The sequence below is a fragment of the Prionailurus bengalensis genome, chromosome D2, assembly GCF_016509475.1.
Source record: "Prionailurus bengalensis isolate Pbe53 chromosome D2, Fcat_Pben_1.1_paternal_pri, whole genome shotgun sequence".
In the NCBI taxonomy this organism is placed as follows: domain Eukaryota; kingdom Metazoa; phylum Chordata; class Mammalia; order Carnivora; family Felidae; genus Prionailurus; species Prionailurus bengalensis.
Window position 1 is genome coordinate 48103046 of NC_057351.1, and position 11173 is coordinate 48114218.

The following is an 11173-nucleotide window of genomic DNA, read 5'->3' on the forward strand; positions in this document are numbered from 1 at the left end:
ATGTCCCTTTTCTGGTCCAGGTCCCAAATCAGCCTCATATGTTGGATTCAGATGTATTCTGAACCATCTGACTATTCACATGGAACAGTCTTATCTACGCCTTCGGCAAATTTAATTCTAGAGAAGGAGAATGTACCCATTAGAGAATTACCGAGTGTCTGCTTGGCCTGGGCTGTGCCCTGCTCGGGATGAGGTGATACCACATGGAAAAGGAGAGACACCATCCCTGCCATCTGAAGGTTCTTAGTCTCGTGTTGAACACAGACAATAAAACCAGCAGTTTCCATGCAGAATACCAATTACCATTAAAGGGAATGAAGGGAACATACTGGTTGGGAGGGGAGACACTTAACCCAATTGGGAAGATGTGAGAAGAGATTTCTGGAAAAGATGATATTGGAGTTGAGGCCCACGGGATGAGTAGGAGTTACTCAGGCTGGGAGAAGGTCATTGTGGTGTGAGATCTTACAGGCAGTGGCAATGGCATTGGTGAAATTCCAATAGCATAAGACAATCTGCTCTGAACACTGAGCTGAAATGCTTTCTGGCATCTGGGCACGAGACATGATGTGGGGAGAGGTGTGCATGGGGCTGGAGAGGCAGGGAATGGTCGAATGTGCAAAGGCTTGGAAGTTGTATGAAGGGTTTATTTTTGACCACAGAGCAATGACCATACATTGAATAATGTTTTGTACAGGAGGATGGTGACCATGTTTGTGTTTGAAAAGACTACAAGAGATGATGTTGGCTTGAATCAAGATGGAGCAGTGGATGTAGAGACACGTAAAAAAACCCAAGATTTGGAGGATGCAGGATTGATAGGATGTAGACGTTGGTTGGATGGAGATGTAGAGATTGGTTGGATGTAGAGATTGGCTGTGTGGACAGGGTGAGGGAGAGGCAGTGATCAAAGGTGAAGCCCAGGCTCTGGCTTTGGCAATGAGTGGAAATTGGTGCCTTGTACCTTCTCGAAGATAGAAGACACAATGGAAGGAATGGTTTCGAGGGTGACTCTCACGCTGAAGTGCTTGGGTAACCTGTGTGAAGTCCCAATCCAAGGCTGTTGACTTTATTGCATGCCTCCTAACTCTTGTTAATCCAGCAAGCCACTGGGTGTGAAATTGTGAAATACACATACAGGCGCTCTTGAGAAGCAGACTTCATATGCCCTGGTCCCCATCACTGGAGAGCCCACAGCCACGGCTGCCCCAGTATTGGGCAGACACTGCAATAAGGTGGAGCCCAAACCTGGGCAGTGATTTCTGTTGTGATCTTATTCAGCTGGGAGAGCAGGAGAGACTGGGTTCGATCCTGTCGAGATGGGGTTAGGAGAGCACCATAGATAACGGGAGCCATCCCAACCCCACAGAGCGGTTTGCTGAGAGTAGAGGAGCAGAGGTCCAGGCCAGAACAGGCAATTGGCTGGGATATTAGGACTCAGGAAAATGCCAGGAAGAGGAGGAGGGACATCCTTTCCTCCAACCTGTCAGACAAGGGCCAGGAGGGGCAAGAGAACTAGTCAACATAGAGCTCTTTGTACATGGAAGCCCCCACAATAGTTTCTGTTCTGCCATTTGCTGATGAGGAAGGTAGGGTTCCATGAGGTTAATGACCTGCTCAAGGTCACATAGTAAGTGTAGAGCCACAACTTTGACAAAACTCTGACCCTATAGCTCTTTCCTCTGCTCTATGCCACTGATATGAAGTGGAAACTCTTGGTCCAGTTTAAGCAACTGTCAAAACTGTCTAGGTGTGGGCAGGTGGGGGGTGCCTGAACAGAAGGAGCAAGGAGAAAGTTTATTGTTGCCACCCTGAAGTCGTCACTGGCACAATGCAAAGCTCTGGCCGTCATCAGGAATATCCCTCCTGAAGAGGGAAAAGAGTTGGACAAGACCTAATTCCAGGGAATAGAGTTGAGGGCACAGCAGGAAGGACGGTCACACAGCATTGCACGGAGAACAAGCTGGCCTCTGACACGCAGAACCCAGCCAAAAAAGTCACAAGTCAGGCTGGCCGGGTCTGGTGTGAGACCCAGTCCTGATGCTCCCTCCTCATCCTTGATTCAGGGTCTGTTCTTGACCCACTGCAAGGCTAGTCTTGAGTAAGAGCTGATCTAGAAGCAGCAAGGCACCAACTCCAGGAGTTTTGTTGATGCTTATGGAAGCGGTCTTTTCCCTTTTGACCCATATTCACCCCGGTTTGCAGACTTGCTCCATTCCGACAGGCTAGGCTGGAAGCACTTAAGAAGAAGAAATCTCAGCTGGACTCTTCCTCTCCTTCCAGCACTGGGAGAGAGGGAAGTGTGCTCCCCCCAGCAGTCAGTCAGCCTCTCGGTGGCTCAGCTGGAGGGGGAAATCTAGGCAGGGGGTGTGTGGGGGTGCAATTTGGCTTAACTAAATCTTATGGGGGGCACTAAGAACAGGGGAAAAAGGAGGACTGGAATGTGAAGAGTGGGTGGGGAATGACTTGGCCTGCCCCAGTTTCTCATCTGCCAGGACTGTAGCTGAATGCTATCAGGTAGCATTAATTGACATTCAAGGTCACTGCGTCCCCTCTCCATGCTTGGATAAACTCATTGCCCACAGATTGGCACCCAGTCTGTGCTCACAGCCTGATTGCAGACCTAAGAGGCAGGAATGTTGGCTAGCCTGGCAAGGGAGAAAGATGTTCCTGGTTGGATGCAGGACTTCTCCAGCTATCAGATACCCTGGGACCTCCGCTCCAAGGAGCTTTTGGACCATGTAGAGAGAGCACAGACAAGCAGCCACAACTTGAAATGTATTTATGGACTGACAGTCCACAACAAATGTCTGGGCAGCATCCCTAAAAAAATGAGTCAGGGGTCTCCTATGCAGAATCTGGGGGTGGAAGTGAGCAATGTGAATATTTTCGTGTGTGTGCTCAAATCTGCTTTTTGTCTTGGGAAAAGAACCTCGAGCTTCTTCGATCCCTTTCTATCATGTATCCTTGGCAGCTCTGGGAGATATTTTCCCTATTAAACAAACCAACAGCTGCTGGTTTTGGCTACGGTTTGCTTTCCTCAGTTCTTGGGCGGAAAGAAGATGTTCAGCTGTCCTCAAGAGCTATCAGTGGAAATCAAAATAAAAAACCCAGAACAGATGGGCCTAGAGGATGGAAACCCCAAAGGGCACTGTGGGTTCCCATCCTCAGTAGAAAGCTGCAAATGCTCAACGGTTATAGGGTTCTCCTCCGGCCCAGGCCTGGCCTCGTGTGCTCAACTCCATACTGAGGGGATGTGTGGTGTTCCTCCCATCTGAACTTTCAGGATAGAGGGCATGGGTCGAGTGGAAGATTTCTGTGAGGAGACAGTGAGCAAAGGCACTGGGAAATTTCCTGGATCGAAACCCATCACATCACCAATTTTCCCAAAGCTGACTCATTTCTTCAGGTATCAATTTCTCCACCTCTGGGTTCTGATTTGAACCAACAAAACAGCAGTTAATATCTGTATTATTATTTTCGATATGCCAGGCGCTGTATTATAAATTTGCAAGGTCATGCTTACTCCTTGCCTTATTGCGCTATACTCATTTTCTTGATTAGAAAGTTGAAGCCTGCGGCGTGCCTGGGTGGCTCAGTTGGTTAAGTGTCTGACTCTTGATTTCAACTCTGGTCATGATCTCGTGGTCACGGAATGGAGCCTCATGTCAGACCCCGTGCTGGGCACGGAGCCTGCTTAGGATTCTTTCTCAACATCTTCCTTTGCCCCTTCACCTCAAAAAAAAAAAAAAGTTGAAGCTTGGACAAGCCAAATAATTTACTCAAAGTCAGAGTTAATATTGGCATTCCTGCTTAGTCCAACCACTAAAAATACCTAAATACTTACACTGCCTACCTGAGAAGACTGATGCCATTCATTCAATACATATAGGTAAATGCCTAACAGTACACACACATACAAAGGAAATCGTACTCCGAAGAAATACATGTCCATTTACCCCACAGACAAGGAAATGAACATCAAGATGGCCACACAACCAAAGATCCCCAAACATTGGGGGAAAATCAGCATCACCGGAGGAACATGAAATTACATCAGAATTACATTAAAATTATAATTAGATGAAGAAGATGTTGCCTTAGGAAGCAAAGTTTAGAGCATCAGGAAATTTTTTAGAATCAGTATAATTAATGTCGATGTATGAAATAATGTTGAAGAGATTTAATTTATATATAAATTAAAACAGAAATCTTAGAGATCTGGAGAACAAAGTAAGAACAATGACATAAAAAAGCGTGTTAAAGAGCAGAACTGATAGAGCTGCAATTTGAATTTGTAAGCTGGAGGGCGGCAACAAAGAATTCTTCCAAAATGTAGCCCCAAAAGACAAAGAGCCACAACATATTAATGAAGCATTAAGACACAGTAGGTTTATCAAAGAGTTTCAAATCCTGTCTAAATGAACTTGCAAAAGGAAAGAAACACAAAACAGAGGCTTGAAGGGAAGAAATAAATAAGACGGTTTTTCAGAGAGGAAAACATGAGTCCTTAAATTGAAATAGCCCACTGAGTGTTAAGCAGGACAAATGTAACAGGAATGACACATGCATGCGCTGTGGTGGTGACATTTCAGAAAACTAATGATGAAAACCGTGCCTTACAGGCCAACAAAGCTGAGTGAAAGAGAAGATAGTTTCTCTAGAAAGAAATGAACATCAGGTTGGAATCCAATTTCTCAGAAGCAGGAGAGGATTTCTGAAAGCCATGAGGCAATCTTTTCAAAGTCGTTGGTATGTGATTTTGAATTACAACTCTCTTCCAAGAAAAAAATAAATAAGTACAAAGGTGAAAATAGCTTTTTCTAAAGCTCTTTGAGGACTCAGAAAGTTTACCAGTCAAAAACTCTATCAAATTTCTGGAAAATCTATTCCAGCAAAATAAATAAAATGATTGATAATTAAATCGAGGAAGACTTGGAATATGTGGAGTAGCACTTAGCCAAAGAAATACAGGAGTATTAATATTAACATTTATTAACATTAAATTAATCTTGCTTTTTGAAATAGTGAACGATAATAAAAACTCAGATCCATTATCACTAAATGATCTCAGAATAATTCAGATCATGGAAGAAAAGAAAAGCTTGTTACGTTAGAACTTCTAGCAGCAACGCATTGTTCCCAGCTTTTTGAACAAGGACACTCACGTTTCCATTTTGCACTTGTAGGCACCCCTGTCACCCACACAGGAGACTGGAGATTTCTTTTGCTAAGGAAACTGGGACAAGGAGGCTGCATCTATGGAGACATCGGACACATAAGAAAATTGGGTGACAAGAGGGGAATAAAGTGAGTTGCTCACAACTGATTTAGACATATCCCCAGACTCCCACTGCGGTGGTGGGAGACCGTAGGGTCTTTCCCTGGAACAACAGAATGACTCAGGGAGAAAGACCTACACATCCTGACATGTGAAGGTCGCTAATGTTGTTGTTGATGGGCCATCCCACCAACCTGCGGTGAAGCTCTCCCATGCACGTTGTCAACACCTCCAGAGAAGACCCGGTTTTCAGGGCTTCAGGCGGTCACACCCATTTCCCCTCCTGCCTCCTGATATGGGAATTGTGTCCATTTGCATTTAATATACTAATTAATATACTTTGTGTCTTAGGTCCTGTTTTCTTCACAACATATTTTACAACGTACGGTTACGTCACTGTCGTTGATCTGTGAGCATTTTTCCATGCCCATGGCCCCTACGAGGCTGCAAGCTCCCTGAGGACAGACAGGAGCCAGCCCTCAAGCTCCCTGAGGACAGACAGGAGCAAGCCCTGTTCGTTAGGTCTGCAGAGTCTCATATTGTGCTCATACTGTTGCCTCTCAGTAAGTTGATTTGGGTAAACATTGTGAAGAGACTTTGTAAACTGTGTATCGAGATGAACAAAAGGATGGCTTCTAATGACAGAATGGATAGAAAGCAGGTGCCAAGGAGGCCCGTGATTATAGGGTACTGATTCCAAGAGGGATGAGTGACAGATATGCTACCTGGGTCCCCATACCCTCCCCAGGGTCCCAGGGAACCTGAGGAATCATGCAGGTTGGGTGACTGTGTGATTTCAGAGCTGGAGCAGAGCAGAAGCAAAGGTGGAAACAGCCTTTTCTCTCCTCCTCTCCCCGATGCAGGCACGAGTGGGACCCACGATGTTTGGCTTGATTTTAAGGCTCCCATTATCCCTACGTTTCCTTTATCTCTTGTGTCATCCCTGAGAATAAACGTCACATATCCCTAGTCACACTCTTCGTCGGGTTCTTTCAGGGAAAGGACCTGGCTGCAGGAGCCAGACTTCCGATGGTTTTCCAGGAGCTGAGGGAAGTAAGGCTTTTCCTGCATTTTTCCAAGGAATTAGGGAAAGGATGTGGGTCACAGAGCTACAGCAGTGTGAGGAAGAACGCTGAGACTTTCTCTAAGCCTCACAGGAGGGCCTGTTTCTCCTCATGCAGAAACCACCCTTCGTTTTCCATGCGGAGCCTGGCTCCCCTCCTCCTAAACTCTGGGCAGAGAAACCAGAGGCATTGCTTGCTCAAGTGGGTTATTCTAAAGAAAGGTATACAGGAAGAAAATCAAGCCCTTTATTTCTTTTATTTTTATAATTTTTTAAAAATGTTTCTTTATTTTTGAGAGAGACAGAGAGAGAGCATGAGAGGCAGAGGGGCAGAGAGAGAAGGAGACGCAGAATCTGAAGCAGGCTCCAGGCTCTGAGCTGTCAGCACAGAGCCCGACGTGGGGCTCGAACTCACGGCGTGCAAGATCATGACCTGAGCCAAAGTCAGCGGCTTAAGTGACTAAGCCACCCAGGTGCCCCAAAGCTCTTTATTTCTATTATCCCTTCTTGGAAATGGTGAGAAATGTTGCCTTCAGAGCCTTTATTTCCTCCATGAGAATCACTTTTTCTATTTGGAAGAGATCTCCACCTCTCCAAGCAGCTGTTACTCTAAGAAACAATTTACTTCCCAATGACCTCAGACTGAAAGTATCTTGTGGCATCAGCCTACCTCTTTGCCTCCTCCCTGGTCACCTTTGATGCAGCGTTAAAAAGCACGGCGCGCTCTCCAAGTTTGAGATGGCATCCTGCTGCCCGCAGTGGGGAGTAGCATCCTTCTCCAGAAGGAGGCAGAGTGTGGATTGTGGTTGTACCTAGGATCAGCTACATGAAGTTTAAAAGAGAAATTCTGGGGGTGCCTGAGTGGCTCAGTCGGTTAAGCGGCCGATTTCGGCTCCGGTCATGATCTCACTGTTGTGAGTTCGAGCCCCACGTCGGGCTCTGTGCTGACAGCTCGGGGCCCGGAGCCTGCTTCGGATTCTGTGTCTCCCTCTCTCTCTGTCCCTTTCCTGCTCACGCTCTGTCTCTCTCTCAAAAATATATAAACACTAAAAAAAATTAAAAGAGAAATTCTGTGTCCCACAACAATGCAAACAGCTCAAATTTGTATTCAAGGTAAAGACTGAGGACAGAGAAAAACCACAAGAGACGTGACACTTTCCGGGTGGATGGTGCCCTCCCGGCAAATGTCAGCCATCCTGGACGATTCACAGAGACCTGTTTCTGCTGGGCAACTGGGTCTAGACACAGGTTCAGGGCCAGCGAGGGGAAATGTGACTTCCCCTGTCTTCCTGTGCAAAGGGCATCACCGGCAGGGAGCTGAATGGAACCGCCTCCCTCTGGTTTCTCAAAATGGTTTCTCTGGATCCTATTCTTGCCACATCGCATTCTCTTCTCTGTGTTCTACTGCTCTAATTAGGTTTACTTGTTCTCAAAAGTTCCGTTACCTGCTAGAAACTTTCACCTAAATTATCATTGTCCTTCCTGACAGACTGCACATGAGATTTTTTATTTTATCTTGACTAGGTTTAGATACGGCTTAGCTTGTGGGAGGTAAGAAATACACATCCAGAAATAAATGAGAGGCTCAGCACACCAGAATTCTGCATCCAGCACCATTTCTGACCACTCCAGGCTACCAAAGAGGTTGCATAAATTCCTCTTTGTGAGGAGAAATGACACCCAGGCATGTGTTCAGACTCTTGGTGGGGTGGGGGGGGGGGTCCTCCTTGGACAAAGCAAAGCCTGAGTCTTGGTTTAAAAATACAATAATGGAGGGGTGCCTGGGTGGCTCGGTCGGTTAAGCGTCCGACTTCGGCCCAGGTCATGATCTCGCGGTCCGTGAGTTCGAGCCCCGCGTCGGGCTCTGTGCTGACAGCTCAGAGCCTGGAGCCTGTTTCAGATTCTGTGTCTCCCTCTCTCTGACCCTCCCCCGTTCATGCTTTGTCCTCTCTGTCTCAAAAATAAATAAACGCTAAAAAAAAAATTTTTTTTTAAATACAATAATGGAAATATTAAAGACTCCAGGAGGAAGTGGACTATAAAGCAATTCAGTTTTTCAGAAAATTACTATATTGAGTTTATACTGAACAACTTAGTAAGTTAATACAGGTTCGAAAGAAAGAAATATTCATTCTAAAGTTACAGAGACAAACTTTGGTATACCTTGCTGCTTTTGCACAGACTCCTTTTATCCAGTCTAATGGGCTGTATTTCTTTTAATTTAAATGCCTTTATTCATTTATGTAAGTGATGCTGAATAATAATGACTTTTGGCTTAGAGTCTGTTGAACTTAGCTAAGAAATTTGCATCTCTTTTCTACATGTATTGAAAGGTAGGAAAAGCCAATTTAATGGGCATTATTAACTAATTTCACATATATTCCAAAGCCTGGAAAATGGCTGAGTTATAGATGAGCAATAAACATGGGTACATGATGGGTAGGGGAAATTCAGGTGCTCCACAGGGTTTAAGGCAGAAGATATATTTCCACCGTTATGCTAACAACTTGCTCTCTCTGTCGATCTTCAAAGTAACCAATTTCAAATCTTCCTGCTTCTGGAGAAGATGGTATCTCTTTTTTTTTTTTTCAACGTTTATTTATTTTTGGGACAGAGAGAGACAGAGCATGAATGGGGGAGGGGCAGAGAGAGAGGGAGACACAGAATCGGAAGCAGGCTCCAGGCTCTGAGCCATCATCCCAGAGCCTGACGCGGGGCTCGAACTCACGGACCGCAAGATCGTGACCTGGCTGAAGTCAGGCGCTTAACCGACTGCGCCACCCAGGCGCCCCGAGAAGATGGTATCTCTTTAAACGTCTCCAACTTAGAGTTTTTCTAGCGGTGGTTTCAGCTGCTGACTGTTCTTTCAGGGCTCTATTGCCTTCAGGTCTTTGGTTTTTGAATTTGTCATCTGTCTCAGAGTCTCCAGATGTGAACAGATACACAGTATTTCGTGGTGTGCTCTGTGGGGTAGGGGTCGATGCCAAATCTTGGTTCTTGTCACTTCTTTCTTTCTGCTTTGCAGCTCTCTTTGCCTCATATTTCCTTTGATTTTTAAGAGCTGCTTTTGATAACGGCTTATCATTTCCTGGTTGTGACTTCTAATTCAGCGGTGGTGTCTCCTCAGAGAGCTTGGAATTGGTGACTGGTTTGCTTCTTAAACCCGAAAATCGATCAACCACTGCAAATTTAGATTCTTCATTGGGTACATCACTTTTAACTGCCTCGTAAGCTATTGTTTTTGCTGGAAATAGCCTGTCCCAAAATGGCTGCCAGGACAGGGCTGGCATAATGCCAAAGCTTGTACCCATTATTAACATACAACCTGGGAGCATGCATGGCAGTTAAAACGTGCTCCCCATCTGGGCACCAAGCAAAATACGTAGGCTGCTAGTTTAGAAATAGGTTTGTATTTTTTAACATTCCATGATTGCATTTGTCTGTCAGGATTTTAAATCCAGCTAACCTTAATATATGGCCATGAGGACTAAATACATTAAAGCATTAACATACGGCCATGAGGACTAAATAAGTTAAAGCGTTAATATACGGCCATGAGGACTAAATACGTTAGATGCTAGAGCACTAGCTCTAAGTGAAACCACAGGATCACATTTCAAGTTGAAAACCACTTCTTTGGCAGGCATAGAACCATAAATAGCATAAAACTCAGTAGAACTAGAATTCTAAATTTCATCATAAATGGGGCCATGTTTTGGCAATTGAACAAATTTGTTGCAAGGTAATGCAACATTGGTTCTGCCTATCAGGAAAGTTTTTTCTTCTTAAGTCTGTGCTAACTACTCCAACACAGCAGTGTTTTTTATTCCTTAGTGTCCTCACCTTATCAAGCCCAGAGGAACTGACTGTGGCACCTTGGACCATCACCACCACCGAATCTGTACCCTCATCTGCCAGGAGGGGCGTGGACACCTCCATCTTCTCCTGGGAAGGTTCTATCCATTTTCAATGCGCCTTAATGTCAAAAATCATTCTACTGCTGTTGAGTCTGTTATCTGACCGACTTGGGAGGGATCAGTATGTGGGTCCCTTTAGTACTGTGAACACCATGTGATCTTCCCCACTTTTCGCCGTCCCTTGGGCTGAAGTAGTCATCCTGGCTCTTTATGTAATTACTTCCTTGTCAGCCTTCAAACTTTAGTGAAAAAAGTCATCCTTTCAAATTAGCCTTTTCCAGAAAATGTCTACCTCATTGCCCTTCTCAGTCGTCACTTCCTTCGTGGTCATTATCTTGCTTTGTTCTGTGTTTGCCTGTCAGTTGTCTGCCTGCCAGCAAAACGTAGGCTCTGTAAAGGAAGGGAGTTCTTTGATCTTACTCATCACCCATCCCCAGAACCTAGTACAGAGCCTGGCACAACCTAAGTGTTCAAGATATATTTGCGAAATGTGTTAATTTTTGCCCCTTCCCTAGCTCTTAGTGCCCGATGTGCTTAGTAAGTAGCTACTGAACGAAGAATAAATAAACAAATGGATCCAGAAATACACATTTCTGTTTGTACTGTTGCAAATGCCCTCCGAACAGCCTCTGTAGCAGCCTTGGGGCAAGAGAACACCTTTTCCTGATCTTCCCTCTTGGTTCTGTTCATGTGGCAGCATTGCTTAGAAGCAGGTTCCCTTTGGTCACTGCCAGGACAAGAATTAATCATTTGTAGGTAGAAGACATCATGGCTACGGAATCCTGAAATATCTCTCAGTTTTGTTCTTTTACTGGAAAAGAAGAGCCTATAGATGTGGGCCCCTGAATCAGAGAGAAAGTTCTGATTTTCCTTGTCTATGGTTTAGACTTAAATGAAAGACTGCTCTCCTGC

The 11173-nt window shown here is 45.1% G+C and overlaps 1 pseudogene; it reads right to left on the minus strand.

Annotated features, from left to right (window-relative positions):
- The window catches only part of LOC122492622, a 57696-nt pseudogene extending 47598 nt beyond the window's left edge, over window positions 1-10098 (minus strand).
- Window positions 10099-11173: the final 1075 nt, after the last annotated feature.